The sequence below is a fragment of the Rhipicephalus sanguineus genome, chromosome 5 (assembly GCF_013339695.2).
Source record: "Rhipicephalus sanguineus isolate Rsan-2018 chromosome 5, BIME_Rsan_1.4, whole genome shotgun sequence".
NCBI classification, from domain to species: domain Eukaryota; kingdom Metazoa; phylum Arthropoda; class Arachnida; order Ixodida; family Ixodidae; genus Rhipicephalus; species Rhipicephalus sanguineus.
This window is the reverse complement of record NC_051180.1, coordinates 164,920,095-164,939,566: the sequence shown is the minus strand read 5'-3', so window position 1 is coordinate 164,939,566 and position 19,472 is coordinate 164,920,095.

Below are 19,472 nucleotides of genomic sequence, written 5' to 3'. Positions count from 1 at the left end.
TGCCTTTTTTATTCCGTGCCGGGTGCGTATGCGCATACGCGGGTGCCTCGGCTGGTTTTTTATTCTATCCTTTTTAAACAGAAGTGGTCGAAAGAGGTCGGGACTCGCGTAGGGCTACGGAGGTCTCGTTATCTTTCGCCCGCTTGTTTTGAGCGCGTCGATACGCCTAGCAGCACGCCAAAGTGCCCTTCGGAACGCAGTACCTGTGCGTACGAAGGTTACAAGGAACCGAAAGGCATACATTGGCAACTGGCACCAGTAAGAACAACTCACGAGTGAGTAGAAGGAACGATAATCTTTATTGACAGTGAGCAAGCAGTAAAAGGCCCTTGTTCAGACATCGTGAGCTCGTAAACGACTAGCCTTCGCGGTACTCCAAAGAGACAAAACAAATTAGATGACGTTTGTTGCCCGTTTCCACCGTCAGATAGCGCTCACAATAACCAACTTGTATTGTAGGACAGGCGTAAAGCATCAGCATTTTTTTTTTGCTACAGTTTCAGTACTTGCTTTCAACGAGTACGCCTGAAGACCCCCGGGTTTGTTGTTATTACAACATATTGCGGTCAGGCTGAGAATACCAAGCAGGTTCACGCAAAGAAATCAAAATATAGCGGATGTCTACAGAATGACAGAAAACATGAGCATTTTAACACGTGATACAGATGAAACAACCCATAAATGGGATATATGCAAGGCCTCAAAGAGGTGCAGAAATACAGAGAAGGGAGAAACGTATCCCGGTCATTCTCTTATTGTGACATCGCCATTGGAAAGTAGGCTTCACCAACAGTCTGGCCAAGTCCTGCTCATGCCATCGCATAATTCACTCGTTCATTTGAGCCCACCAGACCTTGCAGGTACAATTGAAATAGCAGCTTTGTCCACACGTGTTAGCATTCAACTCAAAAGCGAGAACAGTAAAGTGTGATATGTTAACGAGGTCACAAAGCAGAAAGAAAAACGCCGAGCTTGAAAGTACGTGTACCTGCCATCGTCGAGGAACCTGTGGAAACTGACGCCTTCACCGGTATCGCAGCTCCTGTGGCACCATACAGTAGCACAGCGACTGCCCACCATAATTGCAATATGATTACATCGGTGAATTAAAAAACTTTCATGCGTATTTTAGACAACATTAACAATAGAATTCGCAAGAAAACGGGGAGCAACAAACCAGCTGCCAACCATCGGACGATAACTGCGCATATTCTGCGCGTTATCAGCGGCACTATGGTTTGTTTTTTATGGCACTATGGCACTATGGTTTGTTTTTTAGCTGCGACGGGGTCGATTTTTTCGCCCCCCTTCGGCGATGGCTGGAACTTGAGACTTTCCGAGGCCTGCGTCGTCGCGCCGTTAATGGTTCTCAATCCTTGCACTGGATCCAGTATTTATTTTTTTCGGCCGCTTGTGGCTTAGTTCTATAGCATCCCACAAGAGGTCGTGGCCGAAACAAAATAAAGTTTTTGTTTCGGTTTTGTCTTCCCGCTTTAAATGCGTACTATTGTATTGTTTCTTCACTTCATGACATTCATTGCATTTTTAATCACTGAACACGTATGAGGCTGTTGAGGTGTGCATTTATAGTGGATACTTTAACCTTTCAAACACCCTAAGGAGAAGAGCGCGTGATTAATCGAATTACGTAAACGAAGATGTTTCGTGCTACTGTACGCATATTGTGTTCGAAAGTTATTTCTCAGTTTTCATGATTTTCTTGTAGTCTTGTCAAGTCCCTACAATCTAGCAACGTACAGAGAACAGAGTGAGCTTATAGAAGCCCCTGTAAACGAGTCATAGTAACGAAATAATACAGCTGAAAACTTCAAATGCGAAGCAGCTTTTGCGCTGGGCTTTGTCCGTAGTTCCATTGGCGACCATCCGCTTTCTAAAACCTACCATAGCCATCTGTAACATATTGAGCGCGCGCTGCCACCAAGGAGAAGTCTTCGTCTTCTTCGACCGCCTTGATGATGATACGTGCCGAGCGGGCACTCGCGCCAAGGAGAAGTCTTCTACGCCTTGCTCTTCGACCACCTTGATGATGATACGGGCAGAGCACTTTAGTGGCCAGGGCTGCCGTATGCTGTCCTAGCTTGGCGTAACGCAGACAAAACCACGTGCGCTGGCACGCGCTAGCGCGTTCGGGCTTGTGTAAGAGGCTGGGTAAGACGCTGTGGCCTGTCCCCCTTACACTCTCTCAGCAATCACGTGATGGATGGGGAACGAGATTCTTCAGACGCGCGATGAACCCGCGTGGCGTGCTCCATCAAGAGTTCAGGACGAGTACCGGCAACAGTAACTACAGTGATTTCATGGTGTGCTCCACTTGCAAGGACGCGTTAACATCGGGCGGAACCGTGATGAACGCAACTATAAGTCGACCCATGCGCTCTTTCGCATCCCCACATGGTTCCCTTTAGTGGGAGATGGTGAATTTTTTTTGCAGCTGCTTTTTATCATAAGGCTAACACAGGTGTCTTTCATAACCTTTGATTGTCCACCTGTTAATCTGTATCTATCTCGGAGGGTGTGTCCAGATAAGATCGAACACGAGGTCCCGGTCACCATTCCCGATTGTGATAAAATTTACTGTAGGCATAGGCATTACACCCAGAACAATGGTTTCGCAATTAGTTTTGCGAAAAAAAAAATTTTGTTCGCCTGAAAAAAATATACAAATTTTGGCCGCAAAAAACGCTTTTCCGCCAATTTCGCGATTTCTGAACTTTGAGCGCGCCTAGGGAAAAAACGTCACAATATTTATTCGCCTCAAAGAACAAGTAAAATACAATCTTATTAGTCTATTATTTCCCTTGCTTGTCGAAGCACTTTTGAAGAACAAAATCACAAACTTGGCAAATCGCACAAAATACCTGTAATTCAGGAATTTATTTCTGCAAGCAAGTTAAAGTGAGGATAATAAAAATCAGTACATATTAGCTTTGATACTTTCGCTCTCGTTTAAAATAATTTTCGTGCTTTTATCGCGCTCCGTTTTACTTGATAATTTGGCTGAAACATAAGTGATGTACCAAAAACGCCGAAATTTGAAAATGATTTTCTCAAAAAGCTCATTTTTATTTTTTTTTTAAGATCCCTCTGATTGAAGTCAAGGACGTCATCTACCATTGTGCAGAAAAAACGTTGCATTATTTTTGTTGCTAACAAGTTATAGTGCGTCAAATGTGACCATGCCAGCCTAGAGGCCGCGTCGTTCGTTATAGGCTGAAACTCCGATATAAGCTGCTAAAAATACTTGTACGTGCCATATTCACAAGTCAGCAGCTCCACACCAACAAATGCGTAGCCCGGTGTCATGGTTCAGCAAGCTTTGTCTTGGGATAAGCCGCTTGACAAACCCGCAGCAGCGGCCGCTCGATGCTGCGGGCACTCACATTACATGAGTGCCGCTTCGACTGCGGATGAGCTCCGCTTGAGCACCAAACTACGCTCAGAGGACAAAGGAGAGAACGAATGCATCACTTTGAAAGTTAAAGGCCGTTAAGTGCCAACAAATGACATAATATGCTACGAAAACTCTGCCGTCAATTTCCCAGTGAGCGCCTTCAATACAGCACGGATCTATTTTTTCCCCCTGCTGTTCTGCCCGAAGCCGCATAATATCGTGATAAACGCTCGACTTGCGTTGAATATTCTATCTGCGGAGGCACTAAAATACAGTATTGTAAAAGCGGTTCTTTAATGAAGTAAAGGACTCGGACACGCTTCTTTTCACAGCCGGCTGACACAAGTGTTTTGGCACGAGATGAACAACTGCAGTTTGAGTTACTCAACCATCGGAAGCACGTATGACAACTTTCTTTAGATGTCAATGGCTTTCTTTTGTGTCATATGTTGCTCATAGAATGAACCTAATTATCTTTAGGCCATCAGAAGAGAGAAAGCAACACATGAGCGCACTACTGGAGGCGCTCACTGGGAAATTGCCGGCAGAGCTGTTGTTGCATACTACGACACTTGTTGGCACTTAACGGCCTTTAGCTTTCACAGTGATGCATTCCTTCTCTCATTCGTCCTCTGAGCGTAGTTTGGCGCGCAAGCGGAGCTCATCCGCAGTCGAAGCGGCACTGATGTAATGTGAGTTCCCGCAGCATCGAGCAGCCGCTGCTGCGGGTTTGTCAAGCGGCTTATCCCAAGACAAAGCTTGCTGAACCATGACACCGGGCTACGCATTTGTTGGTGTGGAGCTGCTGATTTGTGATTATGGCACGTGCAAGTATTTTTAGCGATGTATATCCGAGTTTCAGCCTATAACGAACGACGCGGCCGCTAGGCTGGCATGGTCACATTTGACGCACTATAACTTGTTAGCAACAAAAATAATGCAACGTTTTTTCTGCACAATGGTAGATGACGTCCTTGACTTCAATCAGAGGGATTAAAAAAAAATAAAAATGGCCTTTTTGAGAAAATCATTTTCAAATTTCGGCGCTTTTGGTACATCACTTACGTTTCAGCCCAATTATCAACTAAACGGAGCGCGATAAAAGCACGAAGATTATTTTAAACGAGAGCGAAAGTATCAAAGTTAATATGTACCGATTTTCATTATCCTCACTTTAACTTGCTTGCAGCAATAAATTCCTGAAATACAGGTATTTCGTGCGATTTGCCAAGTTTGTGAATTTTTTCTTCAAAAGTGCTTCGACAAGCAAGGGAAATAATAGACTAATAAGTTGTATTTCACTTGGTCTTTAAGGGGAATAAATATTGTGACGAAGGAGTGCACCGTTTTTTCCCTAGGTGCGCTCAAATTTCAGAAATCGCGAAATTGGCGGAAAAGCGTTTTTTGCGGCTAAAATTTGTATATTTTTTTCAGGCGAACAAAATTTTTTTTCTCAAAACTAACTGCGAAACCATTGTTCTGGGTGTAATGCCTAGGCCTACAGTAAATTTCATCACAATCGGGAATGGTGACCGGGACCTCGTGTTCGATCTTATCTGGACACACCCTAGAGAAATATGGAAGTGGTATAAGCACACTCATGTGTTGAAGAGTCGCATATCTATTATATAACCAGTTGTTTACAGTTGCGCAACGATGGGAACAGCAACATGGCTGTTACCAACACCAGACGCGGTAAGCTGATATGTAGTGCTTATATTCTTCAATACTGGATAGCGCGAATCCGAACAGGACAAAGAAGGAACACAGATACACAAAACAGGCGCTACTCTCAACTAAACTTCATTTAGAAAACCCTAGATGTATGGTACGCAGCTGAGTGGCACGCGCAGGCGCACTGCACGTACGTTACAGTCACAGTTATAGTTTTCATGCTCATACTTGTCCGTTATGACGGAGAGCGCACGCACGTTTCACGAACCCGTGTTATGTGTAGAAGGGGTTCTTTACAGTTCTTGAACATGGTCATCATCACCGTGATCAGTGACCACCAGCAGCTGGACTGGACTTGTTAATCGAATCCGTTCGTGATCGCGGCTCTGAGGAAGCTAGTAAAGTGAAGTGCGAGGTATAGTGCAGCTGGTGGAAATCCTGGATGCCTCTTACAGTGAAATGATCCTATGATGCCTCCGGTCGTGGACGTGGCAACAAGGTCTTTTGATGCCCTGTCCACATCTAAGCCGTCTTTCACGCAGTGTAAGGACCAAGCGTGTCTGGGTCTTGACAAATCAATGTTGAAGTCACCGGTAATGAGGAGAGGCCTGGTACTCTCAGCAGATTTATTGTAGGAAGAATTGACGCCGGTTTTTGCGCAATCCCCGTGGTCCACGTGCGGACCACGTGGACGAGCGGATGGTAGCTGAGCGTCTTCCAGGGGTGTTCTGTCTTCAGTTTCCTCACTTTCCTTGCGTCCGCCGCGGTGGTGTAGCGGTTAAGGTTCTAGGCTGCTGACCCGAAGGTCGCGGCTTCGATCCCGGCCGCGGCTGTCGCATTTCGACAAAGGCAAAATGCTAGATGCCCTTGTTCTGTGCGATCTCGGTACACGTTAAAGAATACCCGACGGTCAAAATTTCCGGAGCCTTTCGCTAGGGCGTCTCACATATCATATCGTGGTTTTCGGACGTAAAACCCCAACAATTATTATTATTATTGTTATTATTATTATTATTATTATTATTATTATTATTATTATTATTATTATTATTATTATTATTATTATTATTATTATTATTATTATCACTTTCCTTGCGTGTCAATGTGTGCGTTCGCGGTTACTGTGTTGGTTGAGACTCTGTGTCACCTGTGGCACATACCCGCATAACATTAACTCTGGTTTACGGGTATGTGCCACACGTGACTGAGAGAAAGTGTTTCATGACGTACGGGACAGCTACTTTGCGTTATTCATGTCATGACCAGTGAATCCTGTTCGTCATACACTGATCCCCTGCTGCGCCAATTTTGGTATATTACAAGTTATGGAGACGACCACGAGAGCGCCCAGACGTAGGCGGCTAGATAAATAGATAGATACGTAGATGGAAACGGCCAAAGTGCCTGAGGTTCGCTAAGAAATGCTTCGCATATAACAGCATGCATATGTATACCCATGACTCCGCGAGCTATAGTCAGACGACTATCATTCATGATAAGCACAGCATGGCATCGTAGAGCGCACATCGTTGGCGTAAAGCTGACATTTATGCTAACGTGGTTGCCAGCTGCACGTGGGACGATGAGCTACCCTTAGCATGCAAGTGCAGTCGGTGTGCCTGGTGAGCCCACGGTATACGTACAACAACTCAATTTAAGCAATGACGTCGATCCATGTGGCAAAGCTTAGCTCAAAGCAAAAAAAAAACATTCTGCTTAGACTTCTACTCGGTGACTGCTCAACATGAAATCGATTCCCAGTATGCATGGGGTGTGCCGAATTTCTTTAGCCTATCATAAGTGGATTTTAGCATATCAGAAGTGGATTTTTTTTCTTTAGCCTATCAGAAGTGGAGAGTGAACCGAGGAGATATCGTACTGCTCGGTTCACGCACTCCTAGGTCACTTTAGAACCTGGCTAAAGTCATGGAATTTTATTGGGCAGTCGACGGCAATATGCGCTCCTGCCTTTTGAAACCCAAAGGAAAACTCATTCGGAGACCTGTACAACATATTTACAAACTTGAAGGTTGTTTCCACTGACGAGAAGAAAACTTCATGCGGGCGAGAAGCTATTGAAACTAACAGACAGCGCGCACAGAAGGGCGCGCGAAATAATAAAAAATAAAAGAAAAAGAAGAATCTTGCTTTCGTTCGCATCGAACGCAGCCTGTCTCGTCTCGTTTCTGCGACAAATGCCACAAGAAGGGCACGGTAAACGTCCAAACATAGGCGGTTGAGACAGTACGGTGTGTCTTTGTTCATTGGTTACTTCAGTGACACACAACCTGAGCAGTGAGGAGCTCATAAAGAGAGATAAAACAAGCGCCACTCGAAGACAAAAATATTGCTCAAAAGTCGGTAGAAGCTCTTGAACTGCAACGGCAGAAACGTATGTGATCGGGCTGGCTGGTAGATTGTAGAAAGTACGGCGCTGGGAAAGATACGAAGACAGCAGAACACCTGTGTTTGTTCTATGGAACCTTAGCGTCGTTCCTAGCGTTGTTGTTTGTTTTTTTCAAGTTCGGTAACGGCATTATTGTATCTTCTTATGACAGAATATACCAGTAAGAATGCACAACTACAACATTTACGCCGCAGTACCTCATCAACGCCTTATCTAATAGTATCATTTCATCACGTGAATTCATTCAGTGGATGAACATAAGGTGCCGAACACGTACGCTCGATATTCAGTGAAATTAGATTCGCGCTAGCGTATTTTGTTGAACGTGCAGCGCGGCACAGACGATGGACGAAGAATCGGACGACACGAGCGATGGTGTCGTCCAATTATTCGTACACAGTCTGCGCCGCGCTGCACGTTCAATAAAATATGTCAACGTACCAACTCACCCAATCGTTAATCGAGTTTTGCGCAACCATATAAAACGAAAATAGCTTTTCAATCTCTTTGACGTTGTTCGGGGCGAAATCGATTGGCAGAAATCTCCGCAGGTTGGTGCTATGTTCAGATACAGTATAATGTTCATGGGGTGCGTGTTTTGCAAAAAGTCGTAATCCGCCCAGATTTGAGCTGGGCCATTAGAGAAAAAAAGGGAGGGAAAGATAAAAGAAGAAATCATAAGGGAAAGAGAGTGAGGTTAACCAGTCGGAACTTATTTGGCTATCTTGCGCTGGGAAAGTTAACTGAAAGATGACCAGCAGTGCGCTATGCTGATGACGTACGCTAGTACACTTACCCCGAATGAAATCCAGGTGGCGAATCTAGGATCTAGAATATTGCTACAGTTCGTCAGGTAAAAGATGTTGCAGTTTGATCCCGCCTGTGCAGGAAGGCTTCAGTGAGAGGCAGGAAAGTCATGCAGTCTTACGAGATGCGACTATCAGGTTCGCTAGGGGAAAAGGGAGTTGGAGGAGGACGGAAAAACAGCAGCAAGGCAAAACAAGAAGAATAAGATGCGTCGTCCTCCTGTATCCTATTCCTGTGTGCCGTCTAATACGGCACACAGGAATAGGATAAAGGAGGACGACGCGCTACCAGAAACTGACGTCTTTTATTGAGGAAAACATTTATTTATAAAGCAGTTATTCCCGATAAACGAACGTTTGGTTTATCGGGTTTACCTGCGCTATAAATGTGTGTTTTCTTGAACAAAAGACGTCAGCTGCCTGTAGCGCGTCGTCCTGTATCTTTCTGTTCTTGTGTGCCGTATTAGTCGCGCCTTCTTATATCATGAATCAAAACCAACTCGCCCAACTTCTTATTGCACTAAAGAAAAATCAGGGTGGGCGTTCCAATTCGAGTAGCCCACGAGGACCGGTAGGTCGCAAGGAGCGCAGTAGCGCTTGCGGTCCTGTCGGTGGCATCGATTTCTTTCTACCAGCGGGGGCCGGTTGCTCAAGTTGTTGAGTGCGTTGGCACGAAATTGTCTGGGACACTCTATAATGACACTTTCACACTTGGCTGCGAAGGGGACGAAAAGCCGGAAAACTCACCGGACATTCACTTGCTTCGCCGCCGAAGCGCCCGGAAAACGATGCGGCGAGCCCGACGCGAAAAGTCCGATTTTAGATGCGAAGCATGTATTGCTTGGGGGTATGTCCCGCGTCGTTGGCCTGGGTGTCCGCACTCACACTACGCATGCGCTACTCTCTTCCTTCCCTCTCTCCAACAGCTGCGCGTTACTCTCGCCACTTCTCTAGCACCTGCTTGCGCTTCTCCTGCGTTCTCGCTTCTGCTCTCGCGGCGCATGCACTACTCTCCTCATCTAGTTTCCTCTCCTTCAAGTGGTAGAGCGCCGTTCAGTCCAGCGCTTGCCTCGGTTGACTCCTCTGAAATGCGGGCTCGACATGCCGAAATTCTCTCCTGCGCAACGCCGCGATGAGCGCCAGCGCATGCGCGTCCCCTCCCCCTCTCTCTCCTTTCCTACGCTGCCCCCCTCTCGCGCCTGTCGACCGCATTCCCCGCTCGCCCTGTGAGAATTAACGGCCAGGCTAGAGGGAATACACGACGCGCGTAGTGCTCCTCTTCGCGTTCCACGACGCGAGGTCGGTAGCATGCCCAACGAAGGCCAACGGAACGCGATCGTGCAAGTGCTCCGGCTTCGCATCGCCTCATGGTCCCCTTTAGCGGGAGATGGTGTAATTTTTCCGCCACGCAAAAGCGGACGGCCTTTCCACGCTGTACTTTGGCTGTGCTAGCTTAAATCACGTGACGTAAACAACCGGCCGCCAATTCAACATGGCGTCAAGGCGTCGGCCGTGGCTCTCATCGGCGCACTTACAAACTAACCGTGCAGCCCGACAAAACTCACAGCCTCAACAAGGACGCGTTCCTCGAGAGCCTGGTTTGGATTAAGATTGCCAGTAAGTCTGAAAGTAGCAGAAGGTGCAGCATCAGCGATTCGGCGTGCGACAGCATATCTCGCTTTTGCACAGCCGGGTGAATCCGCCGCCGACGCTGCTGGCGTGTTCGTTTACGCGGTTTCTGCTGGTGTATCTCTCGAAACAATGGTTTGAAAAGGTGAAAGGTATTTCTTTTCTGTGTTCTGCATGCATAAGTTGAATTCTGTACGAAATTAAATGCTCAAGAAACGTGCAAATTCGAATGAATTCTCGAAGTGGCGAAGGCGGCGGCGACGACGACGACGACATGCAGCAGGGGTAAAACAAATGTGAAGATTTTCAACGCGCACGAACATTGTTTCCCGTTGGCTGTGGCGTGTTCGCTTTCTCTTCGCTTCTCAAGTGTGAATGCGCCATAAAGCGGGAAATCGCACAAATTATGCCGAATTATTTCATCATCGCAGCAGTGGTCCGAGGCGGCGGCGATTCCTGCGAGGAACAGCCAGGTTTTTGTAAATTAGGTGAGCCAAGGCACCATACACAAAAGGGAAGCGTCGCCGGGGCGAAAGACTTGACGGGACGTGAAGGCTTAAGACTGGATCAGGGGAGTATAATCGTGCGTGCTTGAAGTGCCATTCGTTTCATTCAGACATGGTGCACTGGCGTTCAAGAACGCGGAGCTTCCCTGCAGCGTCGGTCCCACAGAGTGGTATATTGCTAGCCGGTAGTCTTCTGCATGCGCTGAACGAGCAGTTTGATGCCGATAATACCAAAGTAACTAGGTAACAGTTGAAAAGTGCCGATATTTTCTCAGTTAATTGGTATATTACCTCGGCAGCGTCAAATACCAGCTCTTCGTGGGGACCGCGGTGCAAGTCTGACAGTAGAGAATGCAGTGCCGTTTTTTGTAGCGTTGGCTACACTTGCCTAGCCGGAGCCAATTTCGCGTGGAGGTGAGCCGTGCTGCGCATGCGCGAGGATCAGTGACGTCACACAGCTGGGTCACTGGAGCTGGCATCTCACGCGCTCTCCGACACCGCCGCGCGCGGCTCGCCGCTGCTACACTCTAAGGCAAAAGGGTGTTAAAAGGGTGTGTGGTTCGTCCTTTTGGGGACTAATGGGGCTGCCACAACCATTAATCCCTTTCAGGACTAACGGCACCGGGTCTAACAGTTAGTCCCCACAATAGACTAACATTTAGTCCTCACATTTACACCTTACCGGGCAACTGTTAGTCCCCACAGATCGCCTCAATGGACTAACATTTGGTCCTCACATTTACACCTTACCGGGCAATCGTTAGTCCTCGCAGTTGCACCTCGCAAGGACCAACGGTCGGTCCACTCAAACGCTCCATTCGGATGAACTTTTTATCCCAGGGTTGATTTTCTACAGTTACTCTCCGCAAGGCTTAATACTTTTTTCGCGTGTTTCTTTCCGCGGTGACCAACAAATGCCGCGGAAAAGAACACGCAAAAGAATATTTAGTCATGCGTATGTCACTGCTTTCGCATTCAATGCGACAACGAAAGACAAAAGTGAGACAATGAAACGTTTTATTTTTTCTATACATATGAAGTTTCTGCTTTCTTCCATTGAATTCCTTACAAAATGTCCAATACATGTTCAGCCGCGTTGTCATATCTCGTACAGTCCTTTCTGTGAAACTGCTCCAACGGAAGCGATAGATGGCAGGCGTTGTACGCGCCAGGGCACACAGCTTTCTGCTCGTTGTGGGCAACGGCTGCATCCTGCAAAGCACAAAATATTGCAAATATTTAATCACGTGACAGCGAGGGTGAAGACGCACGAACTGTGCAAATACGTGCAATGTGAACGAAAACACGTCTAAAACATGGCACGCGAATAATTTCACCCCTGCGAAGCACAAAAATATTGCAAATATTCTGCGACACGTCACAGAAGGGATGAAGACGCACGTACATGACAAATATGTGCAAGGTGAAATCAGAATCAGAAATCGTTTTATTTAGTTATCGAATCAATTACAAAATTTGTGTATACAGAAGCAGGTCCCATAGTCAGAGACTGAATCGGGACCTCCTACAGTAGTGAATATAGAAACAATTAATTGGTGCAGCAAACAGTGGTGCAGAAAACAGGTAATAAAATACATCGCAGGTAAAAAAGAAAAAAAGGAGTTCTACTGAAGAAAATCATTAGCAGAAAGTAGCAACAAAAACTGAAATTAGACAACATCAAAAACAGAGGTAATTCAACTCTCCTAAACAGTTTTCAGATAATTACCATGGTGAAAAATGTTAAAAAATAAACTACGAAAAAGAAAACTAAACAGAGACATCTGATATCAGCAATGTAGGATGATGATGCGATGCTGCGTTAACATTAGGTTGTGAGAAGGCACGAAAGGGAGCGGGAGTAATAGAAGTGACCAAAACTATCCAGATTATGGAATGGATGAGAGGAAAGTTTTCATATCTTTTTTGAATATGCCGATCGATTCCGAGGTTTTTATTCCTGAAGGTATAGTATTACAGAAATAGATTCCAGTGAAGTGGGCTGTTTGTTTGCCATAGTTAGTATTAACTATGGGTAAGATAAAATTGTGATTTTGTGCAAACCTTGTCAAGTTTGTATACTCTAGACTTGATGGAGGGATTATAAACAAAGGAAGCTGATTTATTATTTGCTTGAAAAATAGTATTCCTAGATTATATTTGAAAGTGTTCTCGATTGTTAGGATGTTGTTGGCATGCAGGAGTGCTTTAGCATCACTGCGATAATGACTGTGGGTAAGTATTCTAATAGAGTGATTTTGCATAGTTTGAAGGGAGACGAGATGACTGCTGTAGGTATTGCCCCAAGATGTGATACAGTGATTAATATGAGAATGAATAAAAGCGTAGTACAATGAAAGTAATGTGGGTTTCGAAAATATATCGCGGGATTTAATTAGAACACGTATGCCGTAAGCCATTTTTTTTCGCAGGTATGCAACATACGAATGAAATTTCAAATGACGGTCCAGTTTAATTCCCAAGAAGGTCGCCTCATCGTCTGCTTCAATTGCGAATTGATTTAGAAATACTGGCGGGATATAACTATGTTCACGTTGGTGAGAGTGGAAAACAACGAATTTCGTTTTAGTGGGATTTATTTGTAATTTATTATGGATACACCAAGAAGCCAAGCCTGAAAGGTCATCATTTAGTTTCTGTGTCAGAGATTGGAGGCATTTATCAGTGTTAACAATTGTTGTGTCGTCTGCATACAGTAAGCATTCTGAACTGGTAAGGCAAGATAGCAAATCATTTATGTAAATAATGAAAAGAAGTGGGCCGAGAATAGAACCTTGAGGTGCTCCTATATTTGTTACTTTAAGTATAGATTTATGACCGAACAGACTGACAATTTTGCTTCTATTGAGTAGGTAGTTTTTTATTAATAATAGTGCAGGACCAGTTACGCCTATTGCTTGAAGCTGCATAAAAAGAATGTGGTGGTTGATAGTGTCGAATGCTTAAATAAAAACACACGTCTAAAATATGGCATGTAAATAATTTCACCGTGATGTCATACGTCATCAAAGACGCATTTCAAGCCACACAGCGCAACAAACACTTCAAGTGCGGCGGCCGCAGCCATCATACCGAGGCGCCGCCAACCACCGTGCCCCAACGAGCCGGCGAGTTTTTTGCGAGCGGCGTCGTACAACTCGAGCAAGCCCGTCAGCCGCAACGCGAAGCCGACGCCACGAAAGGCGCCAGGCTGCTAGCGAGCGAGCGAAGGGGACGCCGACGATAACGGCGTCCAATTTCCACCAAATTCTTCGAGCGCGCACTAGTACAGTGCAGCGAGCGAAAGCGGGGTCGACGCCTCGAACGGCGGCGAACTGCTTACGAGCGAGCGTCGAGGAAGCCGAAGGTCACGGCGACCAACTTCCGCAGAGTTCCGAATCGCAGCTAATGTCGGCTAGCTGAAGCACCCGCCAACCCATGCCGGTGCATTTCAAGCGCGCGGCATACAATCGAGCTCGTTGCTACCGCACGGCGTTTCGGACGAGTCGCAAAACAGCGGCGAGGCCTCTGCCTAATATTGCTAATATCGCGAGCTTGCAGCTCATCACCACGGTGAATCATCGGTGAGCGAACATCCGGCCAGGCGACGACAACGGCGGCCAATATCCAGGCGGTCACAAAGCACAGGCGAGCTCACGCCCAAGCCGGCCCTCGCGGTACATTTCGTGCGCGCGATATACAACACGATCGAGTCCGTTACCGATCATCGCGATCAGTTTCGCGCACGCGATAGGTACGGCAGAATAAAAACCGATCACTTACTTGTGAAAGAATCCAGCGCCGATATGTGCCCCGAGTCAGATTGAAGTCAGATAGGCCTACAGTCTTCTCGGCCGCCATTCCTAGCCGGTAGCGACGCAGTGCCGTGACTGCGCCGGAGATATACAGCGCGGCGTCTCGACGTGTCGAGAGCAGCTCCAGACTTCGTGGGTGTGGCGAAACGTAAAAGCAGCACGACACACTCATCCACGCATACGTCTATATCATAGGCAGCGAGCCGTAGGTCCTAGATCGGCGAACTCTGAGCGCGACTTAACCGGCAACACGCCAGCTCAAACACAAGATGGAAGACTGACCCGAGCGAGGAGGACGATTAGCTCCCTTGACAACGGTTTGCACACGGAACGTATCCATGCACACGGCCTGCATCTCCCGCGCCGTTCATCCCTTTGCAGACTAACTGAATTGCACACGGCACGCATCCCTCTCCGCTTGCTCCTACGATGGTCTAACCGTTCATCTGCGGGCCTATTGGGCTCCGTTACTCCTCGTTCGGGGTAATTTTGCCTTAGAGTGTAGTCTGCGCGTCCGGCAGGAGTGGCGCCGTAGGCGCGGCAGACACGCTGCCGCCGGCGCGCGCGCAGGCTCCGCCACCGCCGCGCGCGGCTCGCCGCTGCTGATCTGCGCCGCGTGCTAGAGGAGTGATGTCGTAGCCATAGACACAGTGGCGCCGGCGCGCGTGCAGCTATTGGCCTTCGCTGTGCAGTCGCCGTCTGATACTGCGCTGGGGCCGCTTGATAGCGCCTCTGACTAGCGTTTGCAGGTGGGTAACGCCATGGAGAAGGAAAGCACAAATGCTGCTTGACGGCGCAGAAGAGCCGAGAAGCTAATCTCATCGGATCCCGAAGTAGTTGCCTGGCATTTAGCGGTTCAGCGTACGAAGAATGAACAGAAGAAGGCTAATAATCCTAGACAATCTGGAAAGCTAAGAATAATCAGCTGAACCTTTGCTAACGCTACGTATACCCTGGCATAGCGGAGCTAAGCCACCGCAAATTTTTGTCGATCTCTGTGTCCGTTTATATACTTAATGAAATGCAGCGTGACACTAAGCGCTGCATATTCTGCTGCGGTTGGGGCTGCTAGATGAGATGTTTTGAGTTGGACAGCGGTGACTTTTGTCGTTTTAACAACTGCGCCAGTGAAGCTGTTCACAGCGCGGAGATGTCAATGTATACCTGTATATAGTCACGGTGTTTATCATGTAACGGAAGTGAAATGAGCTCTTTAAGAGCCAATGACGACTGATCTGCTTTATCCCGGACACAAGGTGCATGGGCGGTTGATATTAGATTGGGCGAGGCAGGCCTTAGAGAGTCGAGGCTTAGCGGAAAGTGTGAAGGAAGTTGGTAGTGAAACATGATTCACACTTACCGTCTGGCTGGAACACGCACGTGGTTTATACGAAGGTAGAAAGTCTATGTACTGGATGGAAGTCCGGGCAAGCTGCCCCATATTCTGGGTCATAATAAGTGGGTCTTCCTGGCGCGGTCTTTAGAGGTTGCTGTAGTTGCATGAATGACCCACCCAATCAACTGCAGGCTATAGAAATCCGAAGTACCTGAACACTTTCTACCATGCATATAATATTTGTTAAAATAAGCGCGGAGGGTAGGAGAGAACGAAGTAATGGCACAAGATGACAGCTCGCGCTTGGTGGGCAGCAGGGAGCATATGCGCAACATGGACGTGTTGGTATATCTCTTTGATTTTTCAAACAGATTTTTGCTCCACTCTGCCGGCGAAGACACCATCGTTCCACAGTGTTCTTTTAGTTGCGGTGATTAATGCAGGAAAGTAGCCCCACAGGAAGCCAAAAAGAAGACACCTTTTATAGTTGCAGCAAAACACTTGTTGACATTCACCAAATGTTTCCAGAGAAGAACTTGAAAAGGTGACAGATATCTGTCAACCGCTTTTCGATGTAGGGTACATGAGGGTTCTATGAGATGTATCTGTCAATTATGGCCCGTATAGACTTGTACGATCGTAAGTCTTTGGTCATTTATTAATACTTTATATTTCGTCATGGGCTTATGCGTAATTGCCACAATTGCAGATTTCTCAGAAACAAAATTCCAGATCTTTATAGTGGAGGTGTGATGAGTCCTGCCCTGTTTATTATGACGTTGATTGGTCTCCTTGATGACCTGCTGAGTACAGTTAAGACACCAATGTATGCGGCTGAAATCTACGTTCGGACGGGTTCAGTAACACCCATTTACAGTTGCTATTGGGAGTCCAGAGAGCTGTCACTTAAAGTTTTTGTAAACCATAAACATACTCCTTTCATAATGAGTAACACCCATACAGTTGCTATTGAGAGTCCAGAGAGCTGCCACTTAAAAGTCTGTGTAAACCATAAACATACTCCTTTCATACTACTTGTGCTCTGCCGAAACAATAGGTCAGTGGTTCTCAGCCATGGAAGTTTCGGGGACCCTTTGTGGACCGGTGGGTGTGAAGAGGGACCGCTTGCGGTGAGAGAAAAGGAGGGAAGTATTAAATTACCACAACATACAGGGTGAAATAGCTGCCTTTTCTTTCTCCCTGGCAAAGAATGGTCAAACTATAATGCTACGAAAATTCGATCTCCACAGTTCGTCAATAAGTTGAACGGTTTGTAGCCACATGCAAACTGTTTCTAGCAATGCTTGTTCTTCAAATATGAGTCTAGAAAAAGTATGTTCTCATGCGTATGTCACAGAAAACTGCAACAAAAGCTTTGCAGCCATCTCATGGAGAAGGTGAAGCAAATGTCAGCTCCGTTACAATGCAGGGTTATTTTACGGTGAAGCATACCAAAAATCAGAAGGGGCCGCTATCACGGGACATAGCGTGCCTCCAAAAAACGCCCGTTTTTTTCTTCGAGGATGGGTTTCCTGGATTCCCAAAAATGGCTTCGCCGACCTCCTGGGTTCCGTGGGCTCCCTTTGAGAACCACGCAGTAGTGTTGGCAAATAATGCGGTTGCAGTGCACGTTTTTTGCTTGCTACCAGTCGTCTAGCTTCTGGTGTGCAGGGGCGTAGCCAGAAATTTTTTTCGGGGGGGGGGGGGGGTTCAACCATACTTCATGTATGTTCGTGCGTGCGTTTGTATGTGTACGTGTATATATACGCAAGCAAAGCTGAAAAATTTCGGGGGGGGTTTGAACCCCCCCAACCCCCCCCTTGGCTACGCCCCTGCTGGTGTGCTACCAGCATGCGTGTGTATATACCATGGCAGATGTCAGTTGAGTATCTAGGCTCATTACACTGTATGCCGCAAAACTGCATGCTCTTTGGGTGCCGGTTTTGAACGTGCTTGCTTGCCTGGCGGAGGATTTCACAGTGACAACTACCACGATAGTTATGGCGAATGTCAAAGACACTGATAACGTGGACTCATTTTACAACGGCAGTAATGAAGGCATACCAAGGGCGGTACAGGGTAAGAAAGTTTATCCACACGATCGCGCGATGACTCTCATGCGGTGAGCTTATGGCCGAAACTACGAGGTAACACGCTTTTAATCGTGGCCTCCTAGGGCCTCAGAAATGCGGTGACCTTAAAGGAAAGAAACCGGCGCGACGCAGACTCAGTAGGTGCCTCGGGAAATGATTGGTCGACTTGCGTACGTGCTCAGAATAAATTTATTGTGATGTCAACCAACTGACCTGGGCTACTCGGTACACGTTGGAAAAATCTAATAACAACGCAAACGATGGCACGAGTAGATTGAGACAGCGCTTCGTCTTTCTAAGTCTGCTTGTCCCGCCCCCCACACCGTTTTCTCATTTTTTCAGAAATCAGGCTGTAACAAAGGCCAGTTCCATTAACCAAAGGTGAATATTTTTTTGCCGTGCGCAGAATTACTACTCTTTTGCTGTAGTATTGTCTCCCGTGGCTTCCGCTTTACGTGCGCGGACGCCATAACATTCAATCAGCAAGGCGCACAAAATCAAATAAATTCAGAGAGTCCGCGTGAGAAAAATAAAATAAAATAAAGCTCACTTTATTTCTAGGTCTGCTGGTCCCACGCCCCCGATTGCAGATGGAGTGGGCGTCCTACCAAGAAACTGAAAACTTTGTTCTCATGAGTTTGACATCCAAGATGTTTTCTTTTACACGTATTTTCTATTGGGGAACAAACTTCCCTAAAATAATTCCAGGGGTTTTGTCGCAAGACCCTTTGTGCGTTCTTCTGCGAATTTAATAGGCAGCACCATAATCCGATTTGTACAGAAACATGTCCAATATCGTTGGCCCGATTCTAAATACTTCAGGGTGCCGAGTTCGCCGAAGCTGGCTAAGTGCGTGCCTAACAGTTTAGCTAGTCGGTCAAAAAAAATTGGCCACGTATCTGCGTGCTTCGCTGCAAATGTCGTGTAAAGACGATAGAAGAGGCGCTGTGTGAGATATGGACGCCATCTGGCAATACGTCGGGAAACATGAGTGCTGTGTTGCGTGCTGGTAGTCCCGGCGCAGCAGCAGGCGAAGACCGGCGGTGACCAACGCGACCGGCGGGGACGCCAGCCAGCCCGAAAACGCGGTTTGGCGCGAAGCGCTGAAGCAGAGAAACGTCCGCACTCAACGAGTACTCTCCACACACTCTTTTATTTACACGTCGCCTGGGTAAAACAGGAACGCCAGAGCGGCGCCCACAGCCGGCAGCCTGAAGGCCGCCCACAACGCTGCTTTTTCATTTTTTAAATATTTTTTTTCACCTTCTTGGCCTTCTCAAAACTAAAGTTTTTCAACACCAACCCATGGCATTCGTACAGTGCAATACAGAACCGAAACCGAAACACAACAATGAGCTCGTGCGAAGGGCACGGAGGAAGGCAAATTTCAGCGCAGTCGCATTTTCAGCTTTGTTGAAACAGCGCTCACTAGACGACGACGAAGTAAAGGAAGGCACAGGACAGGCAGCGCCTGTCCTGTGCCTTCTTTTACATCGTCGTCGTCTAGTGAGCGCTGTTTCACCAAAGATGAACGCATACCAACTCGCTCAAGCTTCCATTCTTATGCATTTTCAGCGCAGCTTAAGAAACTAGGGTCCTTAAAATTACGTGTGTATGCATTTTCTATTAAAGGAACACGCCACCTAATACTTACCTAGTGATGTTGCACCTCAGATATGCATGATATTTACTTTTTGATCGACAACGTTCACAAGTATGAACAGCCGTACCAGTTCAAGACGGCTGGCCCTTGGGCAAGTGGTTCAACTTTGGCCGTGTGGCTGAATCGAGGGA